The following is a 12,291-nucleotide window of genomic DNA, read 5'->3' on the forward strand; positions in this document are numbered from 1 at the left end:
TACATTGGCCAAATGCAGTGTTTTGTGTTCTCTTTTCTTTCTTCATAACAAAGAATACACGACAGCACATATGTGTATGCTCATATGTATTCTCGTTGCTTATTTCCCACCCCCCCAGCTACAACTTAAGCTGTAATGAGGCAGGCTTTGTTGCTGGTCATGCAGCTATGTCCACAGCCTAAACCTGTGTCTTCACATAACAAGTGCTGTGTGCCGCAACACCCTCAGGTCTGTACCCTCCCCATACTGTTTACAAACTAAGAAAACAGTATTTCTATTATTTGCTTTAAAAACCAAATGAGCAAAACCCATGGTCTATGTATATAATTTAAAGCTGTTAAAACAATCGCAAAACTTTGGGAACATGGTTTGATGTGGCTTTAAAGTAATGTAGTTAATAGACTTCAATGTGTTTCATGAAACAGGCACTTTATTTTAACTGTACAAATGCAAATTTGAGATTATATAAGCAGGCTAAGCAAAAAAAAAAAAAAAAAAAAAAAAAAAAAAAGGGCAAGATATCTATGTTGCAATTCTAAGACATTATATTTTGGGAGTGGGGAGATGTTATTTGTTTGTTTTGGTGCTAGAAATTGAGCCCAAAATCTCACACATGAGGGGAAAAGCTCTGTAGAGATGTCATCAAAGAAGCTGGCGAAGACGGTGTGTAGGAAGAGGACGCCGCTTTGTTGTAATAGTAATTGAGGCGACTGGGGAGGTTATGGGGATTTGATGCACGGGGATTGATGATGCACTTCAGGACCGAACGGACATGTGGGGACAGGAGATGATGGCTACGTGCTCTTAAGGAAAGTAGTACTAGACTCCAAGAGCGGTGGTTCTAGTAAAAAAAAAAAAAAATGAAGTTCAGTGAAGTTTTTCGCGTATGTATCTTTCAAAGAATGTAGGCTGATGGACATCCAAATATAGTAAAATAGCACAGCAGGGAGAAAAAGATAATATCCAAGTAGGTGAAAGTAAAGCAGAAATACTAACCGGTCGGGTAGGCCAAAGAAATGGGATCAAGATGTAGGGGGAGAAAGAGGCAGGCATAGCAATGAGCAGTGGGATTTAGTCATTGCTATGTCATGGCTGCTTTATACTCACATATGTATATGTATGTATATGTCACATGGGTGTATATTTATTGCAACTTATAATATATTTATATAATATTTGACTTTCATTTACTATTTTTGCTTGCTTTCAAGAAATTCGTATTTTGTTTGTTTGTTTGTTTGCTTATTCCTCCTCTCCGCTACTCTTGAGTGTATGGAGGACAGAGATCAATGTTGTATGTTATCCTCAGTCATTTTTGCATATTATGTATTTGTTTATTTCTTTATATTTTTATCAACAGAATTTCTTCTTGGACAATTTCACAAACACATAGACAGGCATGCGCACACGCATAGGCATACATGTGCACGCACACATGCACACATGCACACACAAGCACACACATGCACCCAGACACACATGCACACGCGCGCACACACACACACACACACACACACACACACACACACACACACACACACACACACACACGCACAATGTACGTATAGGTAGTTTATTTCCCCTAACCTTCTCTGGTTACCCTTTACTTAAAAAAAGCTTTGTCCATCGTTACTACTTAATTTTGTTTGTTTTGTGGCCTACAGAGTTTAATCTAGGTATGTGTGACTCTGGGTTCGGACCTATGTAGTAGGGCCTGGTATGCTGACTAGGAGTGCTATGTCTCCCCATCGCCTGGAATCCTGTTTGTGCAGGCTCCCGTCCTAGGCGCTCCACCTTCTGTTTCTGCAGCAGAGTCTCTTACTAACCCTGGAGCTTACCTATTCTCCTAGGTTGGTAGGCAGAAAACTCAGGTACCCTCCGGTCTGCTTGTCAGCTCTGGGATGTGGCCTGCTACACTTATTTGTTTGTATTTGTGTTTGCATTTTGTAGTAGCTGTGGATCTAAACGCAAGCCTTCATGCTTGTGTAGCAGGCAGTTACCAACTGAGCCATCTCTCCACCCCCCTCTGCTAGGGAGACTACAGCAGCTTACACGCTTACCAACAGCGAGTAAGGGTTCTTTCATTTATTTCCTCGATGGGCATTATGGACTCTAATAGGTTTAATTTGCATTTTCTGATGTATACAGATTGAAAATTTCTAATTTTTTTTTTTTTAGTTTCAGTTTATGCCTATTTTAAAGAAGAGTTAGAGGACTTACACTGGCACAAACCAGTAAAAGACCACAACAAACCAGTAAAAGACCACAACAAACCAGTAAAAGACCACAACAAACCAGTAAAAGAGCACAGCAAAAGCTTTATACACAGAATACACAAGGAGCACAAAGACCTGATCCTAACACTTAAAGAGAACATTCAGTCAGCAAGTGACCGTCCATAAATGTACTCAAGCGTCATTAACATCAAGGACAGACCAAGTAAAGAGATAAAGAGACACAGGAGGCACACCGCATAGAACACGTAAACACTTTGCTCAGAGAGTCCATGGATGTGAAGCAACTGGGGCTCTCACTTACGACTGTTGGGTTAGTGAGCTGGTGTGACTCTGGAAGATTGTAGTTAATCACATATCTGTCCTTTGACTCAGCAGACTCCATAGTAGGTTTATAGCTTTTATTTTTACTTTTATTTACTATTTTACTGTTTTGTTAGAATTTGCTTTTTTATCATCATATAATAAATGTTTCACAAATTTTATATTTCATTAGATTGTACATACAATCTATATTCTACATACAATCTACATAACAATGTAATAGTAGTTAAGTCATGAACTTGCATCAAAAACTTTATACTAAAATAGCTTTGTATTTGTAGATTCCATTGGGTTTTCTTTTTTCTTTTCTTTTCTTTTTTTTTCAAGACAGGGTTTCTCTGTGTTGACTTGGCTGTCCTGGACTCACTTTGTAGGCCAGGTTGGCCTCGAACTCACAGCGATCCACCTGCCTCTGCCTCCCGAGTGCTGGGATTAAAGGCGCGTGCACCACACCCGGCTCCATTGGGTTTTCTGTGTGTGTGTTAGCAGTGTGTTTTATTTGTACTCAGTCTTTGTGCTTTATCATAATCTTATCACCTGTTTTCCTGGTTAGAACCTATAGTTTAATATTGAATAGAAGTGATGATATTGAAAACCCTTTCCTCTCCCTAGACACGGTGGGAAATGCTCTGGGTTTTACAATTGAAATTGGTGTTAGCTGAAGGTGGTTTGTGTGTTACTATTGCTGGTATTAGATGCTTTTGATCAGGTAAGGGAAGGTTTGTTCTATTTTAGGATGCTGACAGTTCTCTTTATAGAGGAGTAGTGAGTGTTGAGTCTTGAAGTGCTTTCCCTGAATTGATAGAGAGGCCCCTAGACGTTTCCTTTTTATTTTGTTAATGTGATGAGTTACTGTATTTTTGAATCTTGAATCAAATGTTACTTTCTGGAATAAATTCTGGTTATGTTATGTATATAATGCTGTTTCTTAAATTTCTATTTTCATTTAAATTTTTTTTCATCTGCGCTCATAATAGATTCTGGTCTGTAACTTTTTTATGGTCAAGTCTGGTCCTGGTATTTGGATCATGGTGGCTTCATGTGGTGATTGAAGAAGTGTCCCCTTCCTCCTCTGTTTGTTGCCTACATGAGATTGATTTCTGTTACATTTAATTTTTATCATCTCTTCTAGTTTAACATTGATGCAATAGTTATCAAAATAGGTCATGATTTTATTTTCTTTATTTAAGTTGAGAAACTGGATCTTAGAGAAGTTGAGAACCACTAGACTTAGGCCTATAATCCTAACACTAGAGAGGCTGAGATAGGAGGATATCAGATTTGAAGTCATCTTGGCTTCTGACTGTTGCAAGTTCAAACCAAACCAAAATCTAATTCTGCTTAACTTCAAAACCAATATTGCATAGTGCAGGTGGAAGAAAGAGGCTAGGTAGCTATGCTGTATGGGTCCTAAGGAATATTAGAAGTTGTTCTTTTGAACACTTAGCAGACATCTCTCGAAAACTCTGAGCCAGGCTAAGAGGAGTCCTTTTGAGGAATGTTTCTTGGTCGTCTGTGACTTGGCTAAGCTTGGTGACTCTCCTGTCTCTCTTCAATAAAAGTCTGTCCATTCCAAGACTTGACGTTTTATTTCTCTGTGAGGAACAACTACTCACTTGCCCTGTATTGGAACCCCTCTTCTTTTCTCTCTCTTTCCCAGCGTGTGACAGGGTAAAGGAAGGGCAGAGGCTTCCTGCAACCCCGGGCCTTCCTTAGAGACAGAAGTTGCAGTGTACTTCTTATGGAAACACTTTTTTTCTTTTAGTTAAGTCACACAAAATATTTGAAAAGCTGTTCCTTGTTTTGTAATTATTTTAAAAGTCTACTGTTCAGAAAATTAATTACGAATAAATTACTCTATAGTTATTGCAGGTTTTTCGGCAGGATTGTATTAGAAACGTTTGTGTTCTGTGTGACTACAGCAGGTCTTAATGCTACTCAGTGGCTACAACTTGTACTGTGTGATCTGATTTGCTTCATATGGGAGCCTCACTAAGCTGATCTCATTTCCAGTTAACTTTATTAGAAAGTCCGGCTCCCTTTGTAATAGCTCCTCATTTTAAAACATAAAGTGTTATGTAGGGAAATCTGTGAGAATAATGTCAGCAAAGATGATGCTTTGAATTGAAAAAGTTCTTTAGCTCTTAGAATATTAAAGCTAGAAAAAGAGGTCGCTTGTTTTCTAGAGCTCGTGATATTGCTATCTCAAGTAGGTTAAATCCCCTGACAAATGTAGTATTAAATACTTAAAAATAACCTATATTTAAAAAAGTTGTTATTTCTGTATATCTCCAGTCATTGTGATGTTGTCAGTTTAATGGCATTATGTGGTGTCACCTGAAGATGGAATTCCAGGTCCTTTTCCTTCCTTGTAATTCTTGTAGTAAAGATAATCTTCTTACTCTTCCGTATATGCAGTAGGTTATAATATATGGGATCCAAATGTTTAGCAAGGTTAATTAGTATGAGAAGCCTTTTTTTTTTTTTTTTTGTAAAATGTTAGTTAATTGTGTAATTACTTGTGTTGAATAACAAGCTTAGTTTCAGAGGTTCCATACATTGGGATTGGAAATATTTGTTCTAGAAATTATTTTAAAGCTCTAAAATCTTAAAAGTTGATTGATTTTAGTCTGCCAGTACTGTGAAACAGGGAAAAAGAGATGCCATCAATCAGCTACCAGAAATAAGTATGAGAAAAGAGAGATTTGGATTTTAAGTTACTTAGGAGCTGGTATCTATAATTCTTTGTTTAAAAAATTATAGTATGCTTTAAAGAGTTCTGTAGAAAAGGCTTAACTATTCCTCCATATTTAAGGAAATTATTTCTCAAAATATTTTCTGAAAAAAATCCAGTTGAAGTGTTTCTTCTAGATGTTGTAATTCTAAGACCCATGCGTGTGTGGGGAGCTGTGTGCAGCAGTGTCTCAGACTGTGTGCTTCACTCTTGTGCATGTCCGGATGCCATTGCTCTTTGTCTGTATTTTATCTTGCTTTAATTATGAGAACCTGACAGAGGGGGCAAAAGGTCAGTTGGAGAAAAATAAGATGAAAATGAAACTAAAAGTGGTTAAAAGTACACTAGCGAGTTGTCAGTTCCTAATTGTGTGTTACCCATAATGCTTAGACTTGTACTATTTTTTGTTCTTTAGGGTTCTTCATTTAAAATCAGTTTCATCATTTAGTTAACAGACCTAAATCTGATTTCTGTGACTATCAAGTTCACTGCTTATGTTGAAGTGATGATCAATACTTTTAATTCTACTTTTATAAAACCTACAGAGCTTAGTTTTCTTCACATATGAGATTTAATCTTCCCACAAATTTTATTTTGTGTATTTCACTGGCAAAATAAGTAGAGTTATTTATCTTGTAACCCTGCTATGGTTATGAATGAACAGCTTTAACTGTGTTTTCTTAACACTTTTATAATTGCATAAAATGAATAATACCCATTTTCTGGTTATTTTATAATAAAAATAGTTTCAAAAATTTGAAAAGTTTAAATGTAACATTGATGTTTAATTTTATAATTTGAATTGTTAAAGTAGTGTATATACATATTTAAAAATCAAGTAGCATTAAAGGATATAAGATGAAAACTAATAAAACTCTGCTTAGTTCTTCCTTATTAATCTGGTCCTGCCCCCAGAACAGTCTTTGCTAGTTCTCTTTCCTCTTTCCTATGTTGCTGAGTTTTCTTTTTAAATGTACTTAATGAGTAGTCCAGGCTCTCTACCCATTTCTTGGCTTATATAGTTATCTTATAATAATTTAGACTAAACTCTTACTACCTCTTCTTTTATTCTTCCATTTTAAGTTAATTTTCTTTTAAGTTCATTGAACTCTTTGTGTCTTCTTTAAACTCATTGAATTATTTGATCAACACATTTTGTTCTTTTTACAATTCTGTGTCTCAAAGTTCATCTAAGGAGTTTTCATTGGTAAACATTTATGTAGGACTGAATGATTTTGTCAGGGAGATACTGTCTTGATCTTTCATATTTATATATATTTGCAATGAGATCGAGGCACTTCTTTTGGCAATCCCTTGAGGACTTCTTTTGTTAATCCTGCATCTGGTAATGGACAGGGAAGCTTGGGGCAGAGCTTAGGATGTGCCATGGCGGTGGGGCCTAAAAGTTGGATGTAGCTCAGGTGGAATGAAGCTAGTTGGAGACAGGGATCTGAGATGGCATGCAAGATGTGCATCCAGGGGTAATCTTGTAGCTTGAGGGTAGCCCTGGGGGTTGAGGGTACATAGTTGGAAGATCAGGCTGATCTGCTGTGCTAGACCCTGGTGAAGGATGTGCGGGATATGGGTGGCAGAGAGGTCAGTTGCAGAGTGGGAGTGAGGGTCCTAAGGGAAGCCCAGAGGTTGTGGGCAGTGCAGGCAGAGGCGAGAAGACAATGCTGGGGCATTGGCTGTTGGGTTAGGGCTGGATATGGGGGCCAGTGAAGGTGCTTGCAAGGGACGGTCAGCAGACTCTGGGAAGATTGTGCTTTTTTCCTGTTTTTAAAAAACTACAATTATATCACAAATTTAAAATTCATTGTCTTTATTTATATTTTTGATTATGAAAATACTGTTTACTGATGAAATAGTCCATATTTCTCTGGTCATCCAAGATTACTATTATCAAGTCAAGAATCATCTGACTTCTCTTTGGAGAAGTGTTTAAGATTTCATTTACTTTGAATGTTCACAAATTTTGTTATGTGGTGCCTTGATAATGTGACTTAAAAATCTTTGTGCTGGTATTTGCTCAGTCTTTTTATTTAGGAGATTCCTATATTTTGATTTGGGGTAATTATTTTTATGTGTTTGTGTGTGTTGGTAATTTCTGTCCCCTTTTGCATCTTTTTAAGGGGTTCTATGTGTTAGACATTGTAATTTCTAGACTTTGTTGTTGTTGTTGTTTGAGACAGGGTCTCTCTGTGTAGCTTTGGCTGTCCCAGACTCGCTTTGTAGACCAGGCTGGCCTAGAACTCACAGCGATTCTCCTGCCTCTGCCTCCTGAGTGCTGGGATTAAAGGCATGTGCCACCATGCCCGGCTAATTTCTAGATTATTAATTTAAAAATATCCCTGTGTTAGTCCATTTCTTAGTTTTTTTTTTATTATTTTTCTAGTCATCTTTGCTTTATTTTTACATTTCTACTAAATTATAAAAATTTTGTTACTCTAGTTTTAATTTCTCAGTATCTTCTCCATCCTTACTTTGTTTTTTGATTTTGTGGTGTTTAGGCTGGACATAGGGCTTTGTGTAAGCTAGGCAAGTGTTCTACCACCAGGTTTCATTCCAGTGTTATATATTCTCTCTCTCTCTCTCTCTCTCTCTCTCTCTCTCTCTCTCTCTCTCTCTCAACATTATGCATTGGTTTCTTGAATACAGTGTCTCCATACACTAACTTTTTGTGGGTCTTGCTTATGTTAGACAAGTACCAGCTGTTCCCTCCTTTGTCTTATGTGTGTGTTTGCATGTGTGAGGATGTGTCTTTGTGCACATGGAGGTTAGGAGTTGACAGTAGAAACCTTTCTCAATCCTTGGTCACTGTATCTACTGTATTGGGATCTCTTCCTGAACTTGGGGTTCCCTACTTTATCTAGCCTTGCTAGTCTCTTTGCCCCAGGGTTCCCCTGGCTTCACCTCTCGGGTGCCAGAAGGCGGCCACAGCCAGTGATGGGGATCTAGGCTCTGGTACCAGTGCTGGCAGCACATCACCCACTGACCCATCTCCCCAAGCTGCCGCGTCAGTTTCCGTCTTTGTACAGTGCTCAGTAATACTGATGTTTCCTCCTCTCTGTTCTTGTTCTTAACTTATTTTGCTCATTTGACCTTTGCCTTTTTATTAGAAACTTTATCAGATTCTTGAAGTCTTGAATTTCTCCAAAACTGACCTTAAGTTACTTCCCTTGGTTAATTGGGAGGTAAGTCAACAAATTATCCCATGGCTAGATTTGTGAGAGAGAGAAGGGGGGGAAGACAATACAGAGAGTACATTATCTTCTATGTGGGGCTCAGTTCTGTTGGAGATCCTTTTAACTGTGTAGAGCTGTACTGGCCACTATTCATTAGTAACTCCATGTGGTTCTACATATTAAAATTAAGTTAACTAAAATGAGAAAATGAGTTTCTATTCACACTAGGCATATATTCATTACTGAGTATGCACATGTGACTGATGAGTTGTTAAGCACAGAAGGAACATTCGCATCCTAGTTAAGACAATACCCCAGTGGTCTCATTGTGCTACAGGAAACCAGGGCTGTGTACCTACCAGTCTCTGCCTCTTGGTGGCTAAGGGTTGTTCCTGGATATAACTGCTATTTCTGGGCTTCCAATGGGGGCTTGGCCATACTGCTACTGAACCTCAGGTTGCTTTTTAATATTTAATAACCTTAATATTGAGACTCTTTTGTTCTGCCGCACCTCTTGCCATCTACCCCTACTGGGGATTGAACTCATGGCCTTGTACCTGCTAGATAAGCACTGTACCACTGAGGTACGTTGATAGTTCTCGAGTCCAGTTTTTTTTCAGAGACCAAAATTAAGATCTTTTAAAAAAATACTTTTATTTTATTACACATGTATAAAACAAACTACATACAGCAGGGAGAATCATGTGACCATCATGAGAATAATGAGTTTTGTACATGTTACATTCATAGTGACTTGGCCGTCTGCATTCGTCTAGTTTGAAGTGTTTTTCCTGTCTTGCTGGGCCTAAATTTCCGAATACGATTCAATATCCATCCTATCACAACTCCAATAGCTTAACTTCTTTATCTTGATCTAAGACGATCTTGTCCCCTAATCAGCTAAACTTGGTTGTAAAACTATACTATCTTGTCTTCAATGCCCCTCAGAGATTTGAGAAGGAATAAAACTTTAATTCCTGAGTGAACCAGCAGGGTGGGTTAGCAGTCTCCAAAATGTACAAATTGACCTAAGACAGTTTACTGCCTGACCAGGAGAGATGGCTCAGCCATTAAAGGCTAGGCTCACAACCATAAATATAAGATCTTTTGTTAACACAAGGAAAGTATTTACTTGACTAGGTGTGGTGGAGGGACAGAGAGTCTCAACAGATTTAGAACATAATTGTCCAGATTTTAGGGGGAAGTCTTACTCTACCACCCAGTTAGTATTGCTAAGTTCTGAATCTTTGCTGGGGTCTCTGGAATAAATTGTCTTATTGTTTTTTCCCCTTTTCCAGAGGTCTGATTTGAAAATTACTACTCCTCACAGCTTAAGAAAAACTATAATGGATAGTGTTTCAAACATAAAGAAAAGCATATGTACAATTTGTAGACTGCAAGTATAAATCCAACTAGGTTCTAAGCTGTCTGGAAAAATACTTTACTTGATTAAATTTCAGGGAGCCTGTCTCCATTCTTTAACATCAAGGCTGTATGTTTTAAAAATATTTTATTAATTTATTCATATTACATCTAAATTGTTATCTCATCCCTTGTATCCTCCCATTCCTTCCCTCCCGCTTTCCCCCTACTCCCCTCCCCTATGTCTGTGACTGAGGGGACCTCCTCCCCCTGTATATGCTCATAGAGTGTCAAGTCTCTTCTTGGTAAGGCTGTATGTTTTTTCTCCCATTTTGCTGTTTTGTTGGCAAATATTTCATATCTATTTGCATAACCATCTTGACCTATCATGTTCACTTTTTAAATGGCTACCCCATTTACTTTAGATGTTAAGGTAATACCAAACTTATGAAAACAAGGATTACCTCTTTCTTGGCTACCTAGACTTGAGATAAGTTATTCCTTGGATGCTTGATTTAACACCTCCTTTGGATCTGCATGTGTTTTGTGTGTTACATTTTTTTCTCTCTGGTTTGATGCTTCATAAGATACATTAAAAAATAGCCCTTTTAATTAAGGTCTGTTGTTGGTCAGATTCATTCTTTTTTTTCTTTCTTTCTTGTATGTCTGAAGATTTCTTTTTAAAGTTTAAAATATTATTTGGGAATGTATGTACATACATGGTGTGTGTGCGTGCATGCATGTATGCATGTGTGTACACGTGTGTATATATGAGTACAGGCGTGTGGGGTTGGCTTTCTTGTTCTGCCTTTACCTAGGTTCTTGGGATTGAACTCAGGTCATCAGACTTGCAGGGCAAATACTAATCTTTGAGCCAAGTGACTGGTCCTGACAACTTTTAGACTTTAGCTTTTGAATGTTAGCTAAGTATAGAGTCTCATGCTATCCCCTCATTACCCTGTTTTCTTCCTCAAATCGTTTTTTTGGGGTGGGGTGGGGTTTATATATTTGTACCTATTTTTTTTAACCTTTTATTAGTTCTTTGTGAATTTTACATCATGCACTCCAATCCCACTCATCTCCCACTTCCCTTGTTCCTGCCATCCATCTTTGCAACCTCCCCCAACAGAGAAAAAAACCCATCTTTTTGTGGAAGCTATAGTGTGTCACAGTGTGTCCCACAGTATACACTTTCGTCCACACTTATTTGCTTGTAAATGTTCATTGCAAAGACTCATTGGTCTGCTAGGAGGTTTCTGTCTTCTGCTGCTCTATCAATACTGGAACATCACTGGGAGTCCTTTCGGATATTCTGTTGTCATGGAGATTCTACAGTTTTGGATCGGTAGGACCAACCCCTTCATGAACTGCGGGAGTTCATCCATGGCATAGATGTTGGGGCGGACCAAGTCAAAGAGCTGGATCTGGGCCTGAGAGATATCTGAGCTGGTCAAGCTGCTGGCGCTCACACCCTCACATCCTGAAGGCAGCTCACCAGCAGTCCTCGCCGCTGGGGTCGGCTCTCCCCACCCGTCACCCAGGCGAAGTGTAGGGCCTGCTCTCCTGAGTGTTGCAGCTGGTAAGGGACATCCAGTTCTCCCACTGTTAGGACTCAGGTGCCAGCACTCTCTCCTACAATAGGTGCTAAGGAACAAGGGAGGGTAGTAGGATGTCTCTCCTTTTTCTGTGCCACCGCCCCGTAGAGAAGCATCAGGGGCTGCTTTTCCTGTGCTCAAGTCCTCGGGGCTTGCTCACCTGCAACCCCCACATCCAGGGCCAGCTCTGCTGTGCTGCCCAGGTGAGGTGCAGAGCCTGTTCTCCCAACTGCTACAGCAGGTGAGGGCCAGGGCCAGCTTTCCTGCTCTGATGACCTTGGGGCCAGCTCTCCTGCTCTGATGACCTTGGGGCCAGCTTTCCTGCTCTGATGACCTTGGGGACAGCTTTCCTGCTCTGATGACCTGGGGGCCAGCTTTCCTGCTCTGATGACCTGGGGCCAGCTCTCCTGCCTGTGTAGGTAGCAAGATGTGGTGGTGGTGGTGGTGGTGTGGCATCTCTCTCTTACCCATGTCACCACACAGTAGACAAGTGGTGAGGCCAGCTCTCCCACACTCACACCCTCAGGGCCAGCTCCCTTCCCCCTCACCCCCACCAGGGTCATCTCTACTGTATTACTCAGGCAAGGTGCAGTGCTCGCTCTCCAGAGTGTGGTAGCTAGTGAAGATCAGGGCCAGTTCTCCTGCTCTTATGACTCCAGGACCAGGTCTTGTGTCTGCCACAGGTGGTGAAGGACGAGACAGGTATCTCTCCCTCGTCCATGTCACTGCATGGGAGATGAGTGGTCCTAAGCTGGAATCTTCGGGACTGGCTCATCCTGCTCTCCAAAGTACTGCAGCTGGCTAGGGGCAGGGCCAGCTCTCCCATGATGCCCAGGTGAGGGGTGGGGCTAGTTCTA

At 39.8% G+C, this 12,291-nt stretch overlaps 1 protein-coding gene across 1 annotated transcript in view; it reads left to right on the forward strand.

Annotated features, from left to right (window-relative positions):
* Pde3b (phosphodiesterase 3B) overlaps positions 1–12,291 on the forward strand; it is a 126,586-nt gene that overhangs the window by 17,657 nt on the left and 96,638 nt on the right. The window lies entirely within an intron of this gene.

Source organism: Acomys russatus, chromosome 7 (assembly GCF_903995435.1).
Source record: "Acomys russatus chromosome 7, mAcoRus1.1, whole genome shotgun sequence".
In the NCBI taxonomy this organism is placed as follows: domain Eukaryota; kingdom Metazoa; phylum Chordata; class Mammalia; order Rodentia; family Muridae; genus Acomys; species Acomys russatus.